The 15,351-nt window shown below is 54.4% G+C and overlaps 1 protein-coding gene and 1 long non-coding RNA gene across 2 annotated transcripts in view; one reads left to right on the top strand and one right to left on the bottom strand.

The window, feature by feature from the left end:
• Window positions 1–3,834, bottom strand: part of CAPN5 (calpain 5) — a 49,438-nt gene extending 45,604 nt beyond the window's left edge. Inside the window, exon 1 of the mRNA XM_037038398.1 lies at window positions 3,754–3,834. The gene's annotated coding sequence lies outside the window, so the exon portion shown is untranslated. The remainder of the gene's footprint in view (window positions 1–3,753) is intronic.
• A 1,912-nt stretch (window positions 3,835–5,746) lies between these two features.
• LOC118981602 (uncharacterized) lies at window positions 5,747–13,987 on the top strand. Its single transcript, XR_005065375.1, has 3 exons — window positions 5,747–5,758; window positions 11,846–11,900; window positions 12,728–13,987. It is a non-coding gene; the product is annotated as an uncharacterized LOC118981602 (long non-coding RNA).
• The last annotated feature ends 1,364 nt before the right edge of the window (window positions 13,988–15,351 follow it).

Below are 15,351 nucleotides of genomic sequence, written 5' to 3'. Positions count from 1 at the left end.
CCTGAAGGTATCGACATCCCACTCCCTGGAACAGCGAATGTTACCTCATACGGCAAAAGGGACTCTGCAGATGTCATTAAGGATTTCGAGATGGGGGCGATAGTCCTGTCACCCAGGTGGGCCCTCAGTGTCATCACAAGTGTTCTTATAAGAAGGAGGCACGGGGAGAGGAAAGGAGAGGAGATTGGGGTGAGGAGGTCACAGGGATGCCAGCAGCCACCAGAGACAGGAGGGACAAGGAGGAGCAAGTCTCCCTGAAGCCTCCGGATGGGCCAGCCTGCCGACACTTAGACTTTAGCCCCACGAGACTCACTGCAGACTCCTGACCCCCAAAGCTGGACGAGGGTACCTCTGCGTTGTTTTAAGCCCCTCAGGGTGTGCCACTTTGGCACAGCTGCAGTGGAGAACGACTGCTTTGCTGTGGGCTCCGGGAACGCGGCCTCACTCCTCTCTTCCGCTTGAGGAGGTGAGCGAGCAAGTGAGGATGACGTTCTCACACCTTGAATTGCTCCAGGGTAAGACAAAGGCACCCCAAACTTCAGTGTCTTGGTTACTACTGCTGGTAACAAACCAGTTGGGTCCCACCTCACTGACTGGCAGGTCACAGGGGGTGGGGGGTGGGGTACTGGGGCAGGGGCTGGCTGGGCAGGGGTAAGCAGAGCAGGCCAGCAGCTCTCTGCCTTTTGTCCCCCAGGCCTCAGGATCCTGTGGCTATCACTTGGGATACCCCAACACCCCAACAGTGATGGTCAGCTGGGCACCAGTGGGTGGGATGGGCCTGCTCTGGCCACCAGCCCCTCCTCCTGTGACTGACCACAAGCCGCATCATGTCAGAAAACCACAGCCCCAGGCCACCGCAGCCTCAGCCACTGGTGCCCCCACACCCCCCACCCTGCCCACCCTAGAAACACAGCCCTGAATAGTTAGAAAGGGTGGCAGCCACATTCCAGACCCTCCCAGGTCCAAGCCCAAGGCTGGCTTCCTAAAACATCCTGGATTAGAACCCAGAGGGACTTGGCTCGTTTGCCTTTATCGAGCAGGGAAAGGCAAGGCCTGAGGCCACTGGGAAATTGGAGGCTTGGCCGAAACTGAAGCCAGACCAGCCCAGGGCACCACATCAAACCAGAATGGAAGAGAAGCTGAGGTGGGGGGGCGGGGGCTGCACTGCCAGCCAAGGAGTGTTTTGAGCAGGAAGGGCAAGGAGGAAGAAAAGAAGAGGCGTCTGGAAGGGACTTCGGGGCAAGGGAGGGGGCTCTAAAGGACCCAGGGTGGGGCAGAGGAGGGCTGGGGCCAGGTGAGAAGACCAGCTGTAGACAGACAGACAGATGTCCACATCTGTTCAGGCTCCAGATGGCTGGGGAGCTGCACAGGGCTGGGAGAGTCTTCGTTACGACACGTAGGGTTAGGGGCCTTGGGGGGCCCAGAAACTTGGTCAGGCAGACAGAGAGACCACCCACTCGAGGGTTCTAAGAGGGTCACACCCACTGACACCAAGGGGGCTTCCACTTCCATGGGAGACCCCATTTCCCTTCACCCCTCTTCTCCCAAAGTGGGTCCCTCTTTCCTCTGCATTGCGTCCCCCCCCCGCCCCAGGGGAGAAGAGACTGTGTGATGCTGACGGCTAATTACCATGTATCCCAACAGCTGCCAGGGCAGGGCCACTATCGAACGCGATCACCCTAACCCTACGACTATGCAGCACTTATCCCCACTTCCAAGACTCACGGGGAAGTTCCTTGCCTCAGGGTCATGCACACAGCCAGTTCCAGCAAGAAGGGAACTTAGACACAGGGAGGATAGAGGCCACCCTGTGCCCCTGGGGGTCCAGAAGGGCCTCCCATTCAGGGTCCAGAACTTCAGAGCTGTCCCAGGAAAAGCAGAGGCAGCAGCAGCCAGAGACAGCACTGGCCTGGTAGCAGTGTCCTGGATGTCACTCCCCAGAGCCCACAGGCCTCTTACAACCACACTGTCCAGCCGCCACCTTGCCAATGTCTCCCAGACCTAGTCCATCCCCCGTGGTAGCCCCATCTTAGCTGCCCCAGCCACCCTGCCCCAAGCTGGAGTCCTGTGTGGCCAGCACCTCAGCACCGCCATTCACCCCCACCCCTGCTCTGGGAGCCCCCCTCAGATCCCCTCTGGGGGGAGATGGAGAGGTGGGAGATGGGCAGGTGGGGAGCAAGCAGGGCAGCTCTGGGCTCACCTCACTGCCCTCTGTAGGGACCCGCCCACTATAGGAGCCTGAGATGACCTTTCTCAGACACGAATCTATTTAACGCCCCTCCCCCCAGACTATCACTCAGTTTGACACTTCCAGGCCTTTACCCATCTGCTCCCCGGGCCTGCAATGCCCTGCTTCTTTCCTGCTTGGTGAACTGTTCGTCCCTGGAAACCCAGCACCCATGTACCCAAACTGACCCCCCCCCACACACACCCAGGCAAGGACTGCCCAACTCCCACCCTAGGCACCCAGCAAGGACCATAACCCTGGGCAAGGGCTTATCTGTTGACCTGTTTGCCTCAGGGCACAACCCCCCAGAGCACCTCTTTGTCCTGGCACCAAGCTTTGGCCAGCTGGGCCTGAAGCAACAGCAGCCGGGCCCACCCTACCCCACCCGGTCCCTCAGCCAGGGGAAAGTAGCCAAGCCTCCGACCACCACCTCAGACTTTGGGGGCTGAAGCAAGGAACAGGCCCACAGACCTTGGGGGTGTCGATTTTGCAGCTGAACACAGAGCTTTTCCCAGGAGACCTCACACTCAGAGCTAGTCTGAACCCCACCCTCAAATCCTTCTCTTCCAGGAAGTCTACTCAGATTTCTCCATCCCTAGAATCCTAGTCATTTCCCAGGCTCTTCCCTCCATGGCAGGTGCAGGAAGAAGATTCTGGCTTAAGAGCCAGGTGACCCAGGTTCAAATTCTGGCTCAACACCCCTGACAGTAGCTCACTTCACCCCTCCATGTCCATTTTCTTCATTCCTGTGGGGTTGGTGCGGGGGTGGGGGGTGGTGGTGAGAATCCCACCACATGAAAGCCTGGATAGAACTTGGCACCTGATAATGACCTGCCCTACTCCACCTCTGGACCCCAGGCGGATCTCCCCAGACCCTCAACTCTGAAGGGCAGAAGCAGGATCAAAGAAGCCCAAGATCCACTCTCTTCCAGATCTCCCCACCCCACCCCCTGCTCCTCACACTACACCCAACCCAGGAAAAGGGCCCCTGTTCAACCATGGAAGAGGGTCAGGAGGAGAACCTGCGTGGCCTCCTTTCCTAAGTCTTTCGGACGGGGGATGGGAAGGAGGGAGGGCACCCAAAAGGGACTTGGAATTAATGGGTGGAGGGCTGGAAAGAGAGCAGGAAAGGGAAATTGTGAGGAAGAAATGGTCAAGTCCCAGGGGTTCAACACCAGAGCGCCTGAACTAGGAAACTTGCCCCGGAACTCCGGGAGGTGGGAAGGGTGGGGGTTGGGGTGCCCGGGAGGCTCCTAGGTGCGGGGTGGAGGTTGGGTGGGGAAAAAAACCCTGGGTACCCCGACGGACCCTCCAGGCTCCCTCCCCCCTGGGGCTGAAAGCCAGGGCGGTGATCACCCTCTTCCTCCCCGGCGTGCGGGATGTGCACCCCCCCCCACACACACACACACGGATCGGCGCTCACAGGGCACGCACTGACCAGCGCTGCACCTGCACACACACCTCCGAAACACACACAGGAACTCGCGCGCGCTCGCACACGCCTCCCTCTGCGCAGCGCCTCCTACCTGCCGCGCCGCCACCGGTCGAGCCGGACTCCGGGATGCAGGCACGGCACGGATAGTGAAGCGGAGGCTGGACAAGCCCCAGGAAGCAGCCAGCGGCTCCTGCCAGAGATCAGCTGGGGCTGGCCTTAATGCGGGGGATAGAGCTGGGACTCCAGGGCTGAGGCCCACCCCGCCCCGCCCGGCAGCCTCCACCCATTTGGAGACAGAGGCGTGGTTTCCAGTGGGGCGGAAGGACCAGGGTTGCTGCGCATGCGAACTGAAGCCGCGCTGTGGGGCGAACTCGCGGGGAGGTGGCTGCGGAGTTCCCGTTGGGGAATAGGAGGGGATTTGGAAGCCCCTGAGGCTCTGCCTAACCCCTCTGGGCTGATCAGGACCCTGTTCTTCTGGCCTCCCTTCCAACCTCGCTCTGTCTGCTGTGGAATATCTTCGGGAGCCACCCTAGGCTAAGCCCAGGTCGGCAGGTGCCGGAGGGTTCCGTGCAAGCCCCGCAGAAGGGGTGCAGGCCACTGAGCTTTGGGCACGCATCTTGTACAGCGGCGGTTACCAACTTTTGGGGCACCAGAGACCGGTTTTCCCACGGACAGGGCACAGGAGGGGGAAAGGGACGGAGCCCAGCGGGGAGGGGGCGGTCATTCACTCGCTGGCCGCCACTCACCTCCTGCTGTGAAGCATGTTGGGGGGCGGAGACAGGAAGCGGAGCTCAGGCGAGCTTCCCTCGCGGCCCCGGCACTGGGGACCCCTGTTGTACTGTGAGCTCTGCAACGATCACCGCAGGGGGTTGAGGAAAGAAGGACTTAAGAGGCGTGTGCCCATCTCTTTCCCATCTCCCTGTCCATGTCCATCTCCAAGGTTCGAGGTGGAGGTGGGGGACCCAGACCCCTGGAGGCTCCAAGAAGGATCCTGTCAGGGGGGAAGCCGGCTCCAGGCCCGTAGTGAGCCCTTACCGTGCTCTATTCGGCAGAAGGAGGGACAGGTTCCAAGAATGAGTCTGAGAAGATTTCTGAACTACCAGTTCTGGCACACTGTAGGGGCTCAGGGCTTCCTCCGCACTGCTCCGATCTGCCGTCAGAGGCCTGTACCAGCCCGCTTTGCAGGTGGAGAAACTCAGGCCCACTCATCTTTCCCTCCAGCGCTCCCACCCTTGGTTCCTGATTTCATCCACCTCCCAGTCACTCAGACTAACCGGGCCTCTTCCACCATCTCACAGCCTCTTTCCCAGGCTTCCCAGACGTTCCTCCCCGGGGAGTAGCTCCAGCCCCCTCCAGAGTCTCTTGTTCAGCCAGGGAAGACTCATAGGCAGCCATGACCCACCCTTGCAGGACAATGTCCAAGTCTGTGTCCCTGTCTGACTCTCCACCCTATTCTACCGCCTATGCCCTGGGCTGCAGTCTCCCCTGGGCCCTCAGTGCTGCTCTCCAGGGCTCTCTGCACCCCAGCATTCTTGCCGATGCTGATCTGCCGACTAAAAGGCTGCTCTCTCCTGGCCCACACAAACGTCTTGAGGTCAGCCCTCAGCACCCATGCAATGTCTCCACCATGAGCCCCACCACGAGCCCACCACACCTTCAGCATTCCCACCTGGTTGTCGTGTCTCTTCCAGGGCCCTACACTCAGGCTGCCTCTGGGAGTTAGTGGCCCCCCTGAAGGGCCAGGCAGAGGCTCAGTGCTTGGTGAAGCCAGGTGGCTCCAGGCCTCAATCTGCTGGCTATTGGTTGTGTAATCCTGGCAAGTCTTGTCCTTTCCAAGCCTCGTTTTCCTGTCTGTAAAACGGGCTTTCTAGCAGAAGTGTGTAATGATCAGGTTTTGGCAAGTTGTGGAGCCTAGGAAGTCCCCATCATGTAGGGTGTTAGGCAGCATGGCCTCTGGGCTGGGCAACTCCCAGGTGTTCAAAGTGGGGCTGGGGCCTTGTCTGAAAAAATATGTGTGCCTCGGCCCGCAGAATGGTGCAATTCGAAGGATGCTTGGTCCCCCTTTTGTATTTCAGAGTGTTAGGGCCTCAGGAGGGGTGTCATGTGGTGGCTGAAAGCATGGACTCTGGACTCATTGCCCGGGCTTGTGTTCGCTGTGTGACCTTGGACAAGTGACCCACCCTCTCTGTGCCCCAGTCACCTCACCTGTAAAGCAGTATTACAGCACTACAGCATGGAGTCATTGTGGGGATTAAATGGACCAATCATGTGAAGCCCTAGAGTGGTCCCTGGTTCTGCTAAATCAGTGCTCAGCTTGGATTAGCTGGTGTGGTTTTCATGTAGTCCAACCCCCACATTTTGTGAAGACACTGGGTCCCCAGAAGCAGAGACACATACATGTGGCCAGTTAGATGCACAAGCACCCCAGAATGTTAGAACTGGAAGATTCCAACCCAGAGCCCATTGCTGGCAGATGAGGAAACAGGCCTAGAGAGAGACAGTGATCTGTCCAAGCACCCAGCCTGGTGGGGTGGGGGGTGGCACTGGCCCCGCTTTTGTTTCGGGGGATGGGGCATTTTCAGACAAGTCAAGAAGAGTCTGGCCTCCCGACAACTGTGGGGAGGAAAGGGGGTCCAGTGGAGCTCTGACCCCAGGACGCCACTGGCTACTTTCATAAACCGAGCCGTCTAATAGTGCCATCAGGTGCAGCTGCCTTTCCCACCTGCTGCAGGAGCCCCATTGGCCCCATTTCCTAGAGAGCAGAGCTGAGCTTCAGGGCGATCCCCAGGTCACACAACGAGGAAGCTGCAGAGCTGGAACCCATCCCTGCCCTGTCTGACTCCACACTTGGTACCCTTCCCCTCCATCCTCCTCCTTGTCTCTCCCCCAGGAAAAAGACACCTCTATAGGCTCCTTGACTGGCTGTCCAACCTCTGCTTGCATCCCCCTGGAACCATGAGCTCATTCCCTCACAGGGCAGCCCGGTCCATTCCACTTGGGAGAGCCCTTTGTCACCCAAAGCCAATGCTCCTCCCTCTTCCTTGGTCCACAGGAGACAGAACCTTCTCTGCCCCTGGCCAGAAAACCCCTATCTTTTCTGCTCCTCTATGAACAGGGTTTCCCATATAAAACTTTTATAATGATAATAATTTCTTTAAAAATCCCAAGTAGATCTAGTTGCCTGGCTCTTGTTTGAGAACCCTAAAAGAAGCTCCTTGGCAGGAGCCGAGGCTCCAGATGGGGGCTCCCAAGGCCTGGTGTCTTGGGGCGGGGAACATTCAAGTAACCACCTTAGCCAGCCTCCTCCACCACCCCCATTTGGAGGAGCCCAGTCAAGCACAGGGAACTTCCAGACGCTCTGAGTTCAGACATGGGAGGGCCACACTGGGCACCAGAGCTTTCTGCCTGTTACTCATCTAGAAGTGTAGCTACCTCTTTGATTTAATTTGGTTTCTGTCGTGATCATTAATAATTTAGAGGACCTTCTAGTGTACTGTCAAATTTCAGAGCTTCCTCTTCTGAACCTGGATGGTGCCTCCTTGCCCTCCTGTCTGCTGGGTTTGGGTTCGCCCATTCTGGACGTCCATGCGCTGTTGACCTCACACCGTGTAAATGTGGCCCCCACTGTTATCCTCCCTTGTTTTCATCCGTCACCGAACAGAACCAGTCACATTCCGGCTTCTAAAAATCTTATTATTTATGCGTTTGAAGTTTGCTTGAAAAGTCCTTCCCCACTCCTAGGTCACAGCGAGATTCTCCTCTGTGCCCTCTGCCATGTTGATAGTTGTACCTTTCACAATGAGGGCTCTAACCCGGAGACTCTTCCCAAACGCAGCAGGAGGTGAAGCCCAGGTCGGGGACTGACCCACGGAGCGAGCCGCACCACCAGCCGCATTCCTACATCCATCCGCCTAGGTTCCCACCTGCACAGGCCGCCTCGGAACTGGCGCCTCCCTTGATCCGTCTGTCCCCGCGTTAGCCCTGAGACGTTCGTGCGTGTCACCACGACTTGGTGGTCGTACACAGCAAGGCAAATGTCACCCCTAACTTTTAATACTTAAGAGCAACTCAGCAATTCAACTGCTTTTTTAGAGTAAGCTCATTGAGTTCCTAAAAAACAAACAAACAAAAATGGAATTTAGATTAGGGCGGCATTGAATTTTAAGATTGCTTTGGGAATAATTGGTACCTTTATAATATTAGGTAGTTTCATATACGAACATGGACTAGCTTTCTATTCAGACATTGCCTATGTCCTTTATTAGAGTTTAATTCTTTTTCTCATGGAGGCCTTGGACATTCACGTAAATTCTATTGTAGATACTTCAAAAATTTTTGTTGCTATTGTAAAGGTATTTTCTCCCAAGTTTTTATTTTTCTAAATGTCAAACCGAGAGAAAAGGGAATGGGAAGAATGATGAACACACTTATACCTTTTATTTGAATTCACCAACTTTTAATATAGGTAAATTTTTTCACATACACTCACTCATACACTCTTTTTTTCTGAACCACTAGAAAGTAAGTTCCAGCCATCATACCAAAATATTCCACCGTTTATGAAAATGACACTTTCTAGCTGGTTATGCCTGGTGTAGAGAAATGGCATTGGTTTTTGTAGGTTGGTTTTGAATCTGGCAACCTTGTCATTAACGGCTGCTGGCATTCAAACAAAATCAGAGCCACAATTAGAATCACATTTTCTATCAGGATCCTCTATCTCTACTATGTGTGATTCACTTGATATTTCTATTTTTTCCTCTTTAAATTTTTTAAAATGTGGGTTTCACACTCTGAATTGATTTCACGACCCGCTTATGAGTCTCAGTTCATGACTGAAAACTGACACTCTCGACTAGGTTGGGGGGCCTTCCTCTGTGGCCCCCAGTGCAGGCTCTGATCAGACTCCAGTGTCACTCCTGGCACAGGAGACTGTAGCTGCCTGACTGGAAACTCAGGGGGCCGGGGGCAGACAAACACTCACAGTATTTTTCATTCAAACCCCAAAGGGTCCCCACCCCAGGCTGGATGCCGAGCTGGTTTCAGGCCCAGCCTTCTCACGCTGCCACAGACCTGCTGCTGTGCTTGCTGGGCTGGGCACTGTTCCTCTCTGAGCCCACTTTCCCATTCACTGGGGCTGGGGGCAAGCAGGGCATCTCTCAGGCTCAGACTTCCTGTCCCTCCATAACTGCCGTTTGCTTTTTTCTTCTGGGTTTGAGGGAGTGAGTTGGCAGGCACTGAGGTGGGAAAATTGAAGTGTGGCCTCACCTTTAGCTTCATCCTCACCTCCTCCCTCAAAGGGCTACTGCCTCCTGTTTCCAAGTGCCACTGGGCCAGGACGGGCTGAAAGCATGATTAATATTGTGTGTGTGTGTGTGTGTGTGTGTGTGTGTTTGGCTAAGGCTAAATTGCTGGACTGCAGATGTGGTGGACATCAGGTATGGCGGCCAGGGCAGGGGTGAGGGCCCAGGCACTGCTAGCAGGAAGCCTGGGCCTAAAAGACACGTGTGACCTTGCACAGGCCACTCACCTACCTCTGCCTCCACATGTGGCCAATAGTTGTGATCACAATCCCTGTTCCCTGATTGGGGTGACAGTCCAAGGAAGTCAGGGGCTTAGAGGCACCTTAGTTACATGATGTCACTTTACATTAATTTGGTTGTTAAAATAATATCTATAATTTTTCTTATTTTCTTGCATGCCTTTTAGATTCAGTTAGGTGCTTTTTTATTTCTATTATAAATGCTACTTTTAAAAAAGGACTTTTCCTGACTGCTTGTTACTACCAAATAGAAATTAAATTGAATTTTAAACATTGATTTTATACCTGGAAAACTTGATATATTCTTTAAAATTAATTTAATCAATTGTATGTAGGGTGTGTGTGTGTGTGTGCATGCGTGTGGTGGGTTTTCTACTTAGACCACAGGTGGCAAACACAAGGCCCACGGGCCGAATCCCGCCCTCCACCTTGTTTTGTCCAGCCTGGCACCTTGTTTCTACCCGGTGGCAGCGCCGAGCTCCTTGCTCCTAGTTAAGGAGCAGTTACATTTATACAGTCCTAGAATTACATTTGGCCCTTGAAGGCAACTGAGAGGCTGATGTGGCCCCCAGTGAAAATGAGTTTGACACTCCTGATTTAGACTAATTGTGTTCAGTGAGGTGTGCTGCCCCCTAGTGGGAGATCTGGAAATTTGTATGGGAGTTTTTGTGGGGTTTTTTGCGCCTGAGAATTTACACACCAAAATTCATATTTTATTTTGAAGTATTTTTCTTTTATTAATATTTTATATTAAAACTAAAGAATTGTATTCATTTAAAAAATATATCTGTGGATGTATGATATTAGCTAAGAGTTAATTTGTTAGAGAAAGGGGAAATTGAGTCTGACAGGATTGCAAACCTGTAAGGTTTTGATAATTTTTTTCTTTTTTTAAGTCATTATTTTTTTATATATTTATTTATTTTTAGAGGGAGAGGAAGGGAAGGAGAAAGAGTAGAAGAGAAACATCAATGTGTGGTTGCCTCTCATGTGTTCCTCACTGGGGACCTGGCCTGCAACCCAGGCATGTGCCCTGACTGGGAATCGAACCGGCAACCCTTTGCTTCACAGGCCCATGCTCAATCCACTGAGCTACACCAGCCAGGGATTAAGTCATTATATTTTTGACTATCTTGCCTTACTGTGCTCTCAGCCAAAGCTTAGCCAATGCTGAGCATAAGTGGTGAACATCTAGTCTTATTTCAAATTCAAGGGAAATTCTTTCAAATGCTTTCACTTTTTACTAAGATTTTCCTTAAAATCACTAATGGATGTTGAATTTTATTTAAAAATTTTTCGGTCCTGATCTGAAATACTACTCAACTCTCTCTTGATGTCACTTACCACGTTGACAGACCCTCATATGTTCTAACTGCTTTTCTAACGCTAACCCCACCCTGAATTCCTGGGATAAACCCATCAAGATGCTGATTAATATTTTACATATTTCGGGTAGGATTTTGAATTTGTGTTTGAGTGAGACAGGCCCAACATTTTCCTCGCTCATGAAGCCCTGGTCAGTTGTGCTGACCACTGGTCGGGGAGACGGAGTTGAGAGCGCAGGCTCCCTGGGCCCAGATTCACACTGACCCAAGGACCCACCGCTCTCCTCCGCTTGGAAAGTGTGAGGGGCGCGCCCCCTGGTGGCAACGGGGCGCAACAGCTCCAAGAGTCGGACCTGGTGAGCGGAGCCAGGGCCCCGAGACTTGAGACAAGTGACACCAGGTGATGCCAGGTCTGGGCTGACTGTGCGCATCGCTGGGCCTGGTGAGGCGAGCATCTCAGCTTCAGAAACGGGGCGACTAGGACCCACAGTGACACAGCAGGCCTCTAATGGCGCTGTTCTGACCTTTTCGAGTTGTGGAGTTTCTGAATTATTATCTCTTTGCCTCTAGAGTGGGCTGGGGGTGGGGGGTTGGGAGAACAATCCACCTGTCTGTCAAACGGGAAGTTCTCAAAGCACAGAACTCTGACTTTCCCGATGGTCCCCAAGTGTCCTCTCCTGGCCTCAGCATTCTTGTTTTCTTGTCTCCTGCAAGCGCTTGAAAAGCGGCAGCTAGGGGAGAGGGAATTCAGGACTAGTGTTCTCGGTTTTCCAGAATGAGAGTCCACACCAGTGAGGTCTGTGTGAAGGAATCTGTTCATTCTTTGATTCTTATCCTGTGTTTCATTATTGTTCATTTATTTGACAAATATTCATTGGACACTGTGGTAGGCAAACTAATGGCCTCCCAAAGACACTCATGTCGTAAACCCTGGGATTTATGGACACATTAGGTTGCGTGGAAAGGGGAAATTAAGGTCACAGATGGAATGTAGGATGCTGATCTGCTGACCTTGAGAAGGAAGATAATCCCAGATTATCATGGCAGCGGGCCCGGTGTGATCACGAGGGTCCTTAAAAGTGTGTCCACATCCTGCTAACCTGTAAGCTGGGAGCGGTTGGTGAGGGTGGTAGGTGGTGGGCCTCGCCCTCCTATGCTCCTTCATCCTGGGCTGCTGCACGGCCTGGTGGTCTCGTGGTTGAGGTGGTGAAGCTGGAGGCTGCGAGACCCCTTGAGTCCTGGGCTTTGCAGCTCACATAATGTCACTTCCACCACTGTCTGTCGGTCAAAGCAAATCACCAGACCAGCCCTGCAAGGAGGAGCTCCAGAAACTGGCAGCCATTTGTAACCTGCCACATGGGTTCTGAGGAGGTAAGCTGTCCCTGCAGGCAAGGAGGGGTGGGGAGGAGGAGGGGGCAGTGCAGGCAGACGCCCAGAGGTCTGTCTGGGACCACACAGGACACCTCTGGGATACATTCCAGGTTTAATGTGGTTGGAGGGGGAGATATTGGGAGTTGAAGGAGCAAAGCTAGATTAGAGGCACCCTGAGAGGGACCTTGAATGCCATAACTGGACTTTTAACTTGGTCCTTTGAAAGTTTTAACAAGTCCATGCCTGTTTTCAAGAGTCCATTAGAGCAGGTGGTATAGATGCTGGAGAGGGCAAGCCTGGGGCAGGGGCCCCAGAGTAGGTGGGACAGTGACCCACGGGAGAGAGGTGAGGCCCAGGCCTGAACTGGGCAGCAGCTGTGAGAAGGGCTGGGACGGTGCCCTCGAGACTTGGTAACTTACTGGGCATTCTATGAGGATGTTCACCTCTCAGGCTCTCTGTCCTTCTTGCTAATTTAGAGGGGCCTGGGGTGGGGGGATGCCTGCAGGGAGAGTGAGGGATAAGAAGGAGGGGGAAGCGAGTGGTGGGAGGATGAAGGACTGAAAGAGGGTGGAAACACCGATTAAATCTGGAACAAACAAGCGCCAGAGGCAGCGGCCCGGGGCGGGGGGGGGGGGGGGGGGGGGGGGCGGANGGGGGGGTGGGGGGGGCGGACCGAGCCCCGCCCCCCAGACTGAGGGGCGCCTGCCAGTCAAGGCCGGAGTGGGCACCACCTGGGCCTGCTGAATGGCTTGATTGTGTTAACTCGTTTTTGTCAAGCCCCCTAAAAATTCATCTTTTCACCTTAGCAGAAATGTCTTTTGTTTTAGCAATGAAGTGGGAAGAAAGTTCAACAGGGCTAATTTTACTGGAGTAAACTGAACCAACTTCGGGACAGGCAGCTATGACCTCTCTAGGGAGGTTCTGGAATGGCCAGAGAGGAACGCAGTGGCATGTATGCAGTGGCGTGTGCGGCAGGGTGGCTTCAGAGAGCTGAGTACTGCTTGGAGGTGGGAGCGAAGCGGTCCTGACTCCTTCCCAGCCCTCCCCTTAACGCGGGCAGGCGCTCGGACCCAGTGGGAAGGTCTCCGCCCGATTCTCTGCGAGTTCTGCAGCACCCTCGTCTGAAAAACCGGGGTGGGCAGCGCGGAGAAACCTGCCCCCGCTCCAAGATAAATAGGTTCTGTGGGCACAGGCCGGCAGTGGCGACCAGGAAGGGGCAGAACGCTGGATGGTCCCTTGTTCCAGATCGAACTGCTCAGTGCAAGAAGGATCTAGAAACAGGGTGGACTCCCCACGTTTGTCAGGAAGGTTGAGGTGCCCCTTGCAGGCCCCGAGCAGGCGTCTGACTCTTCCAGGAAGGATCCCATCCAGAAAAGCCATTGTAATTGGATGCATACTACCCCAGGGTGCTGACCCCTAAGACAGCCCTACATCCCAAAGAGGCAGAATTCAACATTCAAGGTCAGAGACTTGGCCACAACCTCAGTTTTCCAGTGGTGGACCAGGATGGCAGTGGAGGCCTTTAGACACTGAGGAGGACACGACCTGCGTGACAGCACCCGTCAGGACCGATGCCAGTGGGCTGTGGCTAGACGCCCGCGCCTCAGTGTAGTGCTGGGTCAGGGTCACTGCCCGTCACCCCTCATGCCACATGGAGGACCCTGCCAACCGCCACAGCCGTGTCCAGCCCAGCCGCTGGCATCCACAGACCCTCGGAACCAGAACTTGGTCTCACTCCGGGCGTCCTTTCCAAGTGGCTAGTAGTTCACTTTGGATGGGGGTGCCCTTGTCCTTCAAAATTCCTCCAGCGAGTTGTTAAATGGTTGGTTTCTAGGACTCAGTCTGAGACCCTCTTCCCTCCTTTCATGATCTCGTCTGCTCCCACAGGTTCAAATGTGACATGTGCTTTGTTTCTCAAATTTGTGTCTTAGCCTGGACCTCTTGGTGGAGCCCCAGACCCACACTCCTATTGTCCCGAGGCCGCCACCAGGACAGGCAAGTCCTCACGTAACAGCTTTAAAAGGTTCTTGGAAACTGCAAGTTTGAATGAAAAAAGCATATAACAAGACCAATGTTACCATAGGCCAGTTGATAGAAGCAAGAGTGAAGTTCCTATGGCATATTTCTGGTCACAAAAACATCACCACACTTCTCAGGAAAGGCCCCAAAACACTTCTAATATTAAAATGGAAATAAATGTGAGCTATACAGACATCTAAGAAAGATGAATAAAGCCAAGTAAGATCATTCTTTCCCAACCCACTTATTCCAGTCCAGGGTCATGGTGGCTGGAGCCTCTGGTGGCAGCTCATGGAGCAAGGTGGGAACCAAGCCAGGAGAGGCCGCCCTTCCGTCGCAGGGCCCCCCAGGCCCACCCCGCACTCACGCAGGCCAGGCAGTGCGGGCACTCTGGTGAGGGCAGTGTGCACACCTTTGGGTCTGTTTCGTGCTGGGACATCTGACCAACTTCACCGTCCTCAGCAAGCACATCGAAGCTTCCAGTTGATGACCATCATCTGTGTTCCTGAAAACGTAGCCACAAATGTTTCCGAGAGCGCGTTTGGAGGTTCTAGCAGGGGAGCGCGGCCACTAGCGTACCCCTGAGCGAGGACGGGCCCTCTCCGCTAGTGCGGGAGGCCGACCCCTTCCTCCCGGCGCGCAGCTTCGGGAGGGACGCACGCGGATCGGTGAGGACGGAAGGGGATCGCCAGCCAGACCAGCCGAATCAGCCCTGGCGCTCAGTGGGGCGACAGACGTCGCAGCCCGGAGCAAACTCTCGCAGAGGCGGGAGGACGGCAGACTCCACACAGACGCGGCCTAGCCGGGGATCAGGGTTTTCCTCTCACCAACGTTAGAAGGAAACAACATCCGACAAAATCGTTACTCAAGGACATTCCCTATCTATCTCACACAGACTTCAAACTCAACAAACTCCACTTATTTCACATCTCCCCCCAAATCTGCCTCGTCCCACGTAACTCAGACATACTTTTCCATCTCCAATGTCATGCTCCGCCATCGCTTTCTCCTGGGACCACCGCAGGCTCTTCTGTCCGGAACCCCGACATCCACCGGCTCCTTTATCCCGTTTCCCGCCCTTCCAACCGCTTTCCAAACTCAAATTCTCACCATCCCCTCAAGGCCCCGCGGGACTCGCTCCTGCCCTTGTCGCCAGACACTCGCCTCCTGCTCTCTCTGCCATGATCAGCCAGTTTTCTTTCTCGTTCCTCTCACCCCTCCCTTGTTAACTTGGCCTGCAGGGAAGTCTCCCTCCTCCAGGTCCCCAGGGCACACCCCAGAGCTCCCCGTGCCCTTCCTTCGCAAAGCTGCCCCCAACCGTGAGCGGCAGGCTGCCGGACACTAGACTGTGAGCGTCACAGGGCGGGGTGTCCGTCCTGTTCTCCTCTGCAGTCGGAGCACCTAACATGGCCACGGCATCCCGAAGTCTGTT

This window comes from Sturnira hondurensis, unplaced genomic scaffold, assembly GCF_014824575.4.
Source record: "Sturnira hondurensis isolate 20B ecotype Veracruz unplaced genomic scaffold, ASM1482457v3 Scaffold0024385, whole genome shotgun sequence".
Taxonomy (NCBI): Eukaryota; Metazoa; Chordata; class Mammalia; order Chiroptera; family Phyllostomidae; genus Sturnira; species Sturnira hondurensis.
The sequence above is the reverse complement of the archived record's forward strand: the minus strand, read 5'-3'. Positions and strand labels throughout refer to the sequence as shown.